The sequence below is a fragment of the Eupeodes corollae genome, chromosome 1 (assembly GCF_945859685.1).
Source record: "Eupeodes corollae chromosome 1, idEupCoro1.1, whole genome shotgun sequence".
NCBI classification, from domain to species: Eukaryota; Metazoa; Arthropoda; class Insecta; order Diptera; family Syrphidae; genus Eupeodes; species Eupeodes corollae.
The window spans coordinates 65,967,027-65,978,703 of record NC_079147.1 but is presented as its reverse complement, the minus strand read 5'-3'; positions in this window follow the sequence as shown (position 1 = coordinate 65,978,703).

The window sequence follows — 11,677 nt, the reverse complement described above, 5'->3', positions numbered from 1 at the left end:
TACCACAAAGAAAGAAACACGGAATTTAATTACACCGACGCAATCTGGCTTTAGACCGAAACACAGCTGTACGACTGCGCTTCTTAAGATAAGCGACGACATACGACAACAAATCGATAATAATAAAGTCACAACTCTGGTTCTCCTTGATTTCTCTAAGGCGTTCGACACTGTTTCACATACAATTCTTCTGAAAAAAACTGAATTCTTTCTTCTTCTTTGAAAACTCAGCCTTAACCCTCATAGCACAGTATCTAAGCCATCGGAATCAGGCTGTTTTTGCTAACTCTAGGCTGTCGGATTTTCTCCCTACCCCTAATGGTGTGCCACAGGGATCGATTCTTATTCACACTTTTCAATAATGACCTTCCATCTGTACTCAGGCATTGCAAAATTCATATGTATGCTGACGACGTTCAAATTCATTTGAGCTACAAAATCGGCATGGTTGAAGATGCAACTGCCAGAATAAACGAAGATTTGATGTGTTTAAACCAGTGGTCCAGGGAGAATCATCTTAAACTTAACCCTAAGAAATGTCAGGCAATCGTCATCAGTAACACTGCAATAGATACTTCTTATTTCCCTAGTATTGAACTTGAGGGGAAAACGTTAAGCTACGTTAGAACAGTTAAGAATCTTGGGATTGTTTTTAACCAGAAACATACATGGGACGATCACTTGACTTGTGCCGTTGGTCGAATATATGCTGCTTTGGGGGTTTTATATATATCTGCCAGTTGTCTTCCAGTTTCAACAAAAATGACCATAGCAAAATCTCTTGTCCTACCAATACTTTTCTAAGGCAGTCCCATTTTCTGTGCCCTTGACAGCGCTAATAAACGAAAACTTCAAATCGCTTTATTTATGACTTGCGACGGTTCGATCATGTTTCGATGCAAGCAAGTAGTGTTTTCAACATGACCTTCAACAACTACATAAACTATCAAACTTTGACAATTCTTTTTAGACTTATTCATCTCCTGAATATCTATACGAAAGGCTTAGGTTCCCAGTATCACTAAGAAGTAATGTTCTAATTGTCATTTCCTTCAAATTCAGAAATTCAAAACAACAGTTCTTTGTACACGCTGTTGCCCTGTGGAACTCCTTGCCTGCTGACCTGAGAGGGATACACAGCAGCACTCATTTTGAGAACTCTTTAAAGAACTTATACAAATGCTGAAAATGTTTCCAAAATAAAAATCACTTTGTCTTAGAATTTAAAAATGTATGTTATTTAATTTTTTATCATGAAAACTTTTCTCTTAACTTCAAGCAAATTGTAAATTTAGCATACTAATTTGATTCCTCTTTTAATTTTATAAAATTTAAATCTGAACATAATAAGTATTAAAAATAAGACTCTATGTTTTAAAATGCTTAATGATAATAAATAAATACAAATACAAATACAAAAATACAAAATACAAAGAGCGGAGAAAGCCACATCATTTCAGAAAAACCGGTTGATAGTGAGAGTTGCTTCAAATTCAAGGCTTTCCATTAGTAATTCAAGGCATTAACTGGGGTAAATGCTAGTAGATCAACTGTTGCTAGAGTTGTGTAGAAGGCAGACCATATACGATACCACCATAGAATGCTGCACTCAAGAGCCAACGCAATAATTTTGCAACAAATCAAATCGGATGGAATCGGGCTTGACATAACGTCCTCTTTTAATTTATTCGATTAATTTGGACGGAACTGAAATTAAGAAATCTTTCTCGAAAAACGGCACAGCAAAGGAGGTTTTTTAATAGTATGGAAAGCAATCCCCTAACCATTACCTCTAAAATGACGAAAATCACTTACAAATTGATTTTGAAACGAGCTTTTCCGCAGTTTTCTGAAATATTTGGTGTTTAGATAGGGACTTTCCAACAAGATAATACACCAATACATACGGCACGGACAACAAAAGCCTGATCCCAGGTGCAAAATGTGAACCTATTACCATGGCCATTAGGTATATTTTCCTGGCCTGAACATCATGGAAAGCCTATGGGGATGGCTTTCAAGAATAGTCTACAAAGGATGACGGCAATATCAAAGAACCGATCATGTTATTAAAGCTATAAAACAGCACTGGGTCGAAATTTCGCTAAATTATCTGACAGTACTCTATGAATCCATACACCAAAGGTTACTTGAAATAATTTAGAAAGCCAGACCACATAACTAAAAATTATTTTAATCCATTCAATAAAACCAGTTTTTACCTTAACCATAATACTGTTTTTAATTTTCTTTGCTTTAAATGGTCTAACAGATAAGTTTAGATCTTTCCCCTATCCATTTGACACAAAAAACAGGTACTTGTATGACCTTCTTCTAAAAAACTGCCATTAAACTTGTATAAATAAACTTTCTTCCAAAAAGCCTAAGGGTTTGAAAAATATCGTCAAATAAAAACTAAAAAAGCTTGTCCCTATTCATGTGCCTCGAAGTGTTTTTATATGCATATATATTTTAACGGAGAATAAGTGTAAGAGTAAGAGTGAGCCTAAAAATCGTAGGTCCTTTTTCTAATGAATATCCTGCTCGTAGGATTTACGTTAAATCCTTCGAAATTTCTTGCATTTGCATTCATTTTACCCACACACCCTGGTGCCATTGCTTCGTCAGCACCCAATGACAACAAAACAAGTAAAAGCTCATGTTTGTTTATTTTTGTTTTAAATTTTTCTATTTTTTAATTTTATTTTTTCTACAGCTTCAATTTAAATGAGAAGTAAACAAATAAAAATTCAAGTGCATCTTTAGGGTGCATTCACATTCTCGTCCTTGTCGTCGTGTCGTCGTTAGAATATGGTTCTTTTTCTGTTTGTTAACTTCGTACTTTTTTCGTTTTTTTTTTTTTTTGGGAATGTGAGTAACTGGAACCAAGGATTAGCTTTTTCCTGCTAAAATAGCTGAGTGGTAGTTTTTAGGGGTTGGGGGCTGTGGTGTTTGGATTCGTAGGTTGGTGTGTTGTGAGTTAAGAAATAAAACAAAATTTGCAAACGGTTAAGGATAATCACTTTTGCAGTCCAACTGATGATGATGGGATGTATGGCAAGAAGCACTAAAAGTGATTTCGGTTGAGAACTGGCAGCAGTTTTTGTAATGCAAGTGATTAATGAGGGTTGAACTTGAGGTCTGCGTTTATGTACAATTTGTTGTTTTGGAATATCCTTTGATGTTTTTTTTGTGAAGGGAATAAGTTAAATATAACACTACAAACAATTCCTTAAGAGAAACTATATAACTATACAAAATAATAAAAATACAAAATAATAAAAATACTATTTTTTTATTTTGGTTATAGATCACTGACCTGATGATGGTCTTTTAGGATGACAGCTTGGATGTCATTTTGTGAGATGGACACACAATTGATGAATTGCAATTTGAGTAAATGAGTTTTCTTTTCATGAGTATAGGTAATTTGACTTTGAACGTGTTTAGTACTTAAAATGAAAGGCTTTATTAAGAATTGTGAAAAAAAATCGGCATACGGTTATTCCCAGAAATCTGGTAGTTCGTTGATTGAGCTTAAATTTAAATATGGACCCAATTTTGATGGCACAAGATAATTTAGTGTGTTTTTTTCACTTAGGCCTTGCAATTCATCACAAATTCCTTACCACCAAAACAGTGCTACCAAACTGTGAAAATAAGAAATAATTCTGTTCGCTAATCTGTTCGAAGCATGCTGAATGTTTTCTCAAAATTAATCAGGAGCCCAATGAGCAGAAGAGAAAAAAAGACCACAACTTGAAAAGCAGGTGATTTTAGATGTTGACAGATTCTGATGTAATCCATAAACATAGAACCGAAGGCTGCAAAGACGAATATGGAAACATCATAGTAGAGCCGCAGTCAATCTATGCTGAGGATATGGAAGGACCAGTTCTGCAACTTGTATAACGGCAACGACGAACCAAAATCCGCTGCCAGGCAATATGATCCATTCAATATAGACGACGAAAGCCAACAACCTCGTTTTCCTACTAAGAAAAAGTAAATTTTGCCATATTTGAGGTGAAGCTAAACTGAACCAAGTATAAAAGAATTAGTCTCCTTAACATCGCTTACAAAATCTTCTTCGTCATAATAAGTGAACGTCTAAAGCATATAACAACAAAAAGAATGGGATGCGATCCGCACTGATAACTTCACATCCCTTCTGTCGATTTGTCTTGCTGAAAAGTTTTCGTGTTGTGTTAAGAAAGTTGTCAGTTGAATTATTCTTAAAAAAATTAAATTAAAAACAATATTTTTCACATAAGGAAATAATTTAGTTTGAAAATCTGCTTTTGCTAAATAAATTTTTAGTCGAAAACAAACTTTTACCAATTTTAGTAGCATTTGCTAAATTTTTACAAATTGGATAATTGGAAGTGTTTCTCCCCCTGGAACAGCTGTGACGCTCGGCTGTCCCAAGGGCGGCAATTCCACGCAATAGGTTTTTCGAGGGCGACAAGCCTGAACTGAAAAAGTAGAAGGTGCATTCCAACACTCAAAGTCAAGATCATAGCCGAGGTCATTGACAGGAGTCATGTGGATGGTAACATCTCTCATGATCAATGGGCAGACGTCAAGGCTTAACTCGGTTTCAGATTTTTATCCGTCATCGAGGAGAATCCGGGGCCTCTCCCAGACACAGCCGATGCAGGATGGTACCAAAATCGTATCAAACTCATCGCCTTTGGTGATCAGAGATCTTTCGATCAATGGCTTGTCCCGGCTCTACACAACTGCCCAGATATGATCATGAAATTGATCAAAGCAAGTAATCCAAACCTGCCTACGCACGACTGGAAAGTCCCAAAGGTTGAGAAGGAGACAGTGGGTAACACTGGCCACGACCAAAGGCCTGATTAGGTATGGTTTCGATGAAATCGTGAATCGAATCTACAAAAAAGACGAAGATTCGCTTAACACGCCCCCCACAGAAGCCCCTTCAGCGGAAAAAAACGCTTCACTGCCACCAATAATAGAAGTCGATGCAACACCACAAGTGGAACCATCGAGCTCCACAGCCCCAAAAATTAAATACAAATTAATCTCCATCACACCATCATGGCCGAAAACAACTTAATACTCCGATTGCATAGAAACAAGGAAGACATCGTCTTGATACAGGAGCCGTGGGTCTCAAACTCCATCATCAGAGGCCTCAGGACTCCTGGCTATAAACTATTGTATGCATCGGAGAAAGGTGAACTAAGGTCATGCATGTTAGTCAAAAATTACTTAAACGTATTTTTATTCCCCAATGACAGCGACAAGGACACCACCACCGCTGTCTTGACAATTCAATCTGATGTCAAACTGTCATGTCTCAAAAGAGAATTCCTTTTCTGACCACAGATACATTCAGTTTGAGCTCAAAGATGTGGCAAATACATCTACGGGTTTTCGCAATCACCGTAATACTAACTGCCAGCGATATAGGGAGGTACTATAGCACAACTGCTTCATCACGGAGTTGGAAGTGGCATCTATTGGGAACAACTGAACCCAGTCTATTATACAGACTTCCCAATCAATGTAGTGTATTTCAGGCACGAGTAATGGCGATTAAAGAGGCATTATCCTGGCTAAAAGAAAACGTTATATCTTGCACGGATATACGAATCTTCTCGGACAGCCAAGCCGCTCTTAAATCTCTCACGTCTGTCACCACAAACTGTCATATAGTCCACGATTGCCGATCATCTCTGAATGAGATGACGGAACAGTGACACAGAGACATTCCGGGAAATTGCATGTTAGACAAAAACATGCAAATATCTTCTCAAACAATATGCTCTAGAATCAACAAATGCTTGATGGTCACATGGTACCACCTGCCCAGCAACCAAGCGAATAGGTCAAAAGGCTTGATATCCCTGAGCAGACAAAGTATAAGCTCTACAATTGGAGTAATAAGAGGACACTGCCTCATAGGAAGACCTGCTCTGAGGCTAGGGGTCGAGGAGGAAGAGGAAACAGTCCAACACCTTCTATGTACATGTCCAGCACTCTCCATTAAAAGGAATAACTTTCTCGGTAATCCCTTCTTCGATAATACCAGTGAACTGGCAACGATTGACACAAAATTTGGTTTGTTTAAGTTCATTACTCTCCCATGAGTAACAGTATTACAATGGACCCTTGACGTCTAGGTGAGTCAATGACATCTGGACAAAAAAAAAAAACGATACTGAATTTCGAAAACAAAGTTTTCTGTGAAACAAAAAATAAGGTTGAAGACAGTATTTTCACTTTCTTAAAAGCTATTTGAGTCAAAAGTTAATTTTTACCAAGTTTTAGTATTATTTGTTAAGGTTTTTAATTTTTTGTGAGAAAACTGTGAACTCATTTTTTCTCAAAATTTTAACAGATGTTGAAAACGTTATCTTTAATTGCATAAAATTGATTTGGAGATAAAATTATTTTTTGTTCTTACAATTTTCGAGGTGCCTTTGATTTATAAAAAAAAAAAAACATTAATTGGAGTTCACCCTTTATTCAAACTGCTACGCAATTTTTTTGAGAGCCCTTTCTGCATCTTTTTGCATTATTATCTTTATAAAAAAATTTATTTGAAGTCGATATCTCTACTGGTTCTTGACGACATCTCTCTAAAAACCTTTTATTTCGACTCTATGGACCTTAAAACGTTGAGAAATGTCAACATTTTTAACTCGACAAATCGGACCGATTGGAGTAACTTCCTATGGGAAGTTAACTATGCGACCCAGTTGAAGAAATTTTAATTTTTGGATATTTCAACCTTTTACACCAGTATCAAACACGGATAAAATTAAACTTGTAATCCCTCCTAGCCAAAAGGCTGTCTTTTTGTAGATAACTTATACCTAACTAATTCAAGCCTAAGCCAAATTGCATTCTAAATTATATGAATTTTTCAAAAGCCTGTTCAACTGCTACTGATGTCGCCAAAAATGACGCAAGAGATTTTCTAAGGCGATGTAAGAAGTTTTCCTTCTGATCAGGCTGTTATCTACAAGACTTATGTATATACGTCCAAGGCTTGAGTATAATTCAATTCGCTAAACAAAATTATTAAAAACTACCGCTCTAACGACTTACGAAAAATTTAATAAATTGGGGTTTTATTTGAAACAAGTTCTTGTGGCCCTTTAGAAATTGTTGATGCTATGTTAGAACCAATTATCCGTTCAGACAATACGCTCATTATTAAATAAAAGAATAAATTTGTGCTCACTTGTTGTTGCTCGTTGACACGTGGACATAAATTGTACACGTATTATGCGTATTAGGGGAGGTTTTCTTTTAACAATCAATTTGTGAGGCATTAGAAGCAGGGTTATAACAATTGAATTCAAACAAATGGACATTATTTCGATAATCGGACTGATGATTACATAATTTGGTCTTTTAGACTATTTCAGCATTTTTTAGATCCTGAATTACTCTAAAATTGTGTGGATACAAAACGTTTATCTCCAATGACCATTTTCAATTTTTGTTCACCCTAAATCACTGGACGACAAAATTACACTTTTTTGTGTTACGCAGGAAAAAACAAACTCTCGTTAGTCTTTTGAAATCTTGACTTTTACTCTTCCGTGGTTTTGGAAAATACTTTTAGAGTTCAATTTTAGTGCTGATTTTGAATCCGAACTTCGATTTAAACTATCTGCTTAAGTTTTCAATATTATTCCTATAATGTTTCAATATATTTCATAGACCTTGTTAAGACGGTTTCCGTAATTTTTTTAACTTTCTAACAATTCTTTATTTTTCTGTAAAGAACCATTTCAGAATTAATAGTTCAGCATTTCTTTAAGATTTGTATAAAGCGGGTGAAGTCTTATAAATTATGAACATTTTTCGAGCATTTGATGAAATATTAGAAATATTTTAATAGAAAATTGTAGGTAAGCATCAAAGATTTAGAATAGTAGTTTTAAAACAAATTACTTCATGAATTTAGTTTCCTTTATAACAAGCGCACTGTTAAGATGATATTACTACCCTTATTATGTTAAGACACAATGTTCGCAATGGGAAAGGTAAAAAGGAGTTAAAAGGAGGTGTCGGTGCACATTCATTTTTAGTTCTTGAATATTGTAAAGACTGAGAAAGGCAGAGTGTGGTAAGTATTGCTATCTGAGTATCTGTTCTTGACAGTAAGACCGAAGTTGGGCTCGAGAGAATACTGATGAGCATTGCTAGAAGCGCGAGTTTTACGGTTGAGCGGTTTAAGGGGAGGAATAGAGCTGGGTATTTCTCTAGATCATAAACCGTCAAAATAACGGTAAAAGAGGGTGAGACAAGAAACTTTTCGACGATGTTTAAGTGACGTAAATGATCCTATAATGGTATTATCACCAATTAATTCAAATGCTTAACGTTCAATGCTGTCCAAGAGTCTTAAGTAAGTTGCAGGAGCACCAGCCCAGATATGGGAGTTATACCCATGCTTTGGGCGTATATAAGTCTTGTGGATAACAGCTAGATCAGAACACCTTGCAGAATTTTCCGCTACATCGCGTATGTGATCGTTATACAAGAGGTGGTTGGTGACACTCATACGGAAAATATCGAGATGTTCAGTCTCATTGATGCAAGTGCCATTTATGGATAAGGGCAAGGGGAGTATAGCTTGCTTTAAAGTTACAAGACAGCATTGGGTTTTCGAAGCATTGAATTAATTCAGTTTTTTTCCTCATTGTACAATGCTGTTTAGGTCGGAATTTAATGAGCTTATCATATTTTATCGTTGCAGTTTCACATCCGAAGCAGAGGGATGTGATTGTGAAACCGAATATGAAAAGCTGAGTGTACTATCGTCTGCGAAGTATTGTATTGAATTAGAAGTTACAGGCAGGAGATTAATAAAAATGAGAAAGAGTGTTGGAGATAAAACAGAGCCCTGGGGCACACCAGCATTCGTTTTGTGGTTTTCAGACTTGAAGCCATCCTATCCGAAAGGTAATTAATAATGAAGCAGGGATTCATGAAAACTGAAAGCACGCATTATTAATAAGTGAACATGATGCCAACCCTTTCAAATCCTTTAAAAATATCAAGTGTAATAATCTTACTTTCTCCAAAGCGATGTAAAGATTTGCTCCACTGTTCGGTGAGATGAACCATAAGATTACCATTTACATATAACTGCCAAGCCGTACTGTCGGTCATTAAAAAACTTTAGATATTAGAGATATTTCTTGAACTGATAAATTAATCAGCGTTTTCATGACTAAAGAAAGAAGGGACGTAAGTGCAATCGGTCCATAATTATAAAAAGAGGAAGATTCGCCTTTTTTGGGTATGGACTGGACAAATGCTGTTCTCCATCAGTTAAAACCAGATATTAAGAGTAGGACAGATGAAAAGATTATGTAGCTTCTTCAGAACAATAGCGGGGATACCATCTTGAGCAGCGGATGTATGTATGTTGAGATCCTTAACGACTCTCGCCACAGTACGAGTGCGAAAAATGATTGGCCCCATAGAGTCATAAGACTCACTGTCAGTGTCGAATTGGTTGCGAACTGCTTCGCAAAGAGATAAGTTTTCTTGAAAGAGCTAACAAATGGAGTATCATTGGCAACGAGGGTGGTAACCGAAGAGGAGGAAGAATTGCCCATATTTTTTACGAATAACCAAAGCTTTTTTAATGCCTCGGGACATTGCACTATTGTTTGGCGTACCCAGTTATCTTTCTCGTACTGCCAAACTGTTTTCTTAGGAGCTCTTTCTCTAACTGAAAAGTTTTGACACAAGACATTTGTTGGTATAACACATTGGTCAGATGCACCTAAAGGAGATAGAACACTATTAGTGCACTTACCAGGGTCAGAGGTTAAAAACAAGTATTTTCTGCTAGACCTTTCACGTCCGATATTCAAGTAGGAGGTTCAACACAGCAGACACTCCTTGGGGTGTTGTCTGGCCCGAATGTTGACACCATGAAAAATTGTGTATATTGAAATCACCCATAAAATGATTTCAGTGCGAGGATAGGGCGAAGCAATTCATTAGATGGAAAATTCACGAGATGTTGACGCTCTGTTTAGATTAGGGCTTCGATAAAGGAATGTGCATATGTATATGGTGAGGGATCGAAATCCTAACCTACTTAAGTTTCACTTAGTTTCAAAACAGCTGACACGTTTAAAATAGTTTGGAAGTATGTATACGAATAAGTGTTATGCCTTAATAGTGATTTAAATCGAATCCGCCCCTGTTGATCCAAAACTGTAAAAATTGTTTTCAATTATCTGTTGGCGAACGACGTAGCTTCTGTATCAATTACATAAGTTATAAAATGCAATGCAATTTGATGCACATGCTAAGCCGTGAAACTATAGGACAAAAGGGAAACTGGTAGTTAGCTACAAAAAGCCTTATTATGTGTAGGTGTTTTTTCCGAATTCTTAAAAGCAATCATTTTGAAAAACGCTATAGAATAATTTTGGATACAATTCTTTTTGAATCATGGCCGTTTAAGTCTATCGGAAAATAAACTGATTAACAGAAATAAGAACATCATCGACCAGTGTCATTAGTCGTATATAGATCCTTAAGTAAATTGACACCAATTACTAAATTATTAAACGAAAACTTACAAAATTAAAAAAAGAGAGTACACAAATCCTCTAGACGACCTTTAATCTTCAAAAACTTGCCCAATAATAGGGACCAATATATATTTCAAGTAAAAGTTATATTCCAACATGAACCAATTTGAAAAACTTCTAAAAATTTCAAAAATCCACCCATATAAATTATAAATGTACAAAGTGTATCAATATGCAAAGATTTCTCTTAAGTACTAAGAGAAGTCCAAAGTCTTACTGAACTAAATTTTAAAAAGAAAGAAAAAACTACATAAAGTTCGAAGGATTTGATTTTAACATCAAGAGCCTCGAGCGACATACTCACTTAAAAAGGACGTGTAGCAGAATTTAGGACAAGATTGCACCTATAGGTTTGGATCTATTTTTCATCCTTCATTTAAGTGCAATAAAGAAAAAAGGATAAAAACTTAAATCCGAAGCTTGTCTTTGAAATCACAAGGAGTGATGAGTAAGGATATTCTCCCAACCACCCATCTCCCGAAAGCTCGACTTGTTCCATATTCTTGTCGGGTTGGTTTCGTATGAAATGGAGGATAGAAAAAGTGTGGGGCCTTATCAACACTTAGAGTATAGACTCTCCCAGGATTTGGCAGAAGTGAAGTGAAGGTACTTAGAGAACAGCACGCGGAAGATCCAAATATAAAATTAACAAAAAAGGAAAAAATAAAAACAGGACTTAACTAAACGAAACGAAATGAGGCTAAGGAGAAATAAAAAGTGTATGAACATGATTTGAAGTTGAAGTTGTATATTTTCCTTTGAAAACGTACGACCTACGAGTTACGAGTCGAGTAGTATATCCGCATCCGCACGAATTGAAAGAATATTTAGTTTTTTTTTCCACACTATTCGTCTTTTGATTCTGAGAACTGAAAAACCTTCTTTTCGTTTTATTTATTAGTAGTTTGAAGTTGAAGTACTATAGCACTAGTTGGGACTTTTGGCGTGCCGGTACGCCAGCCGCACAGTACCAAGCCGGCAAACCAATCGAGAACAAGAAGTATGGAGACCAACCGAATACCTAAACCTATGTATAAACAGGGTTTGGTACCTCGTACATACAACTC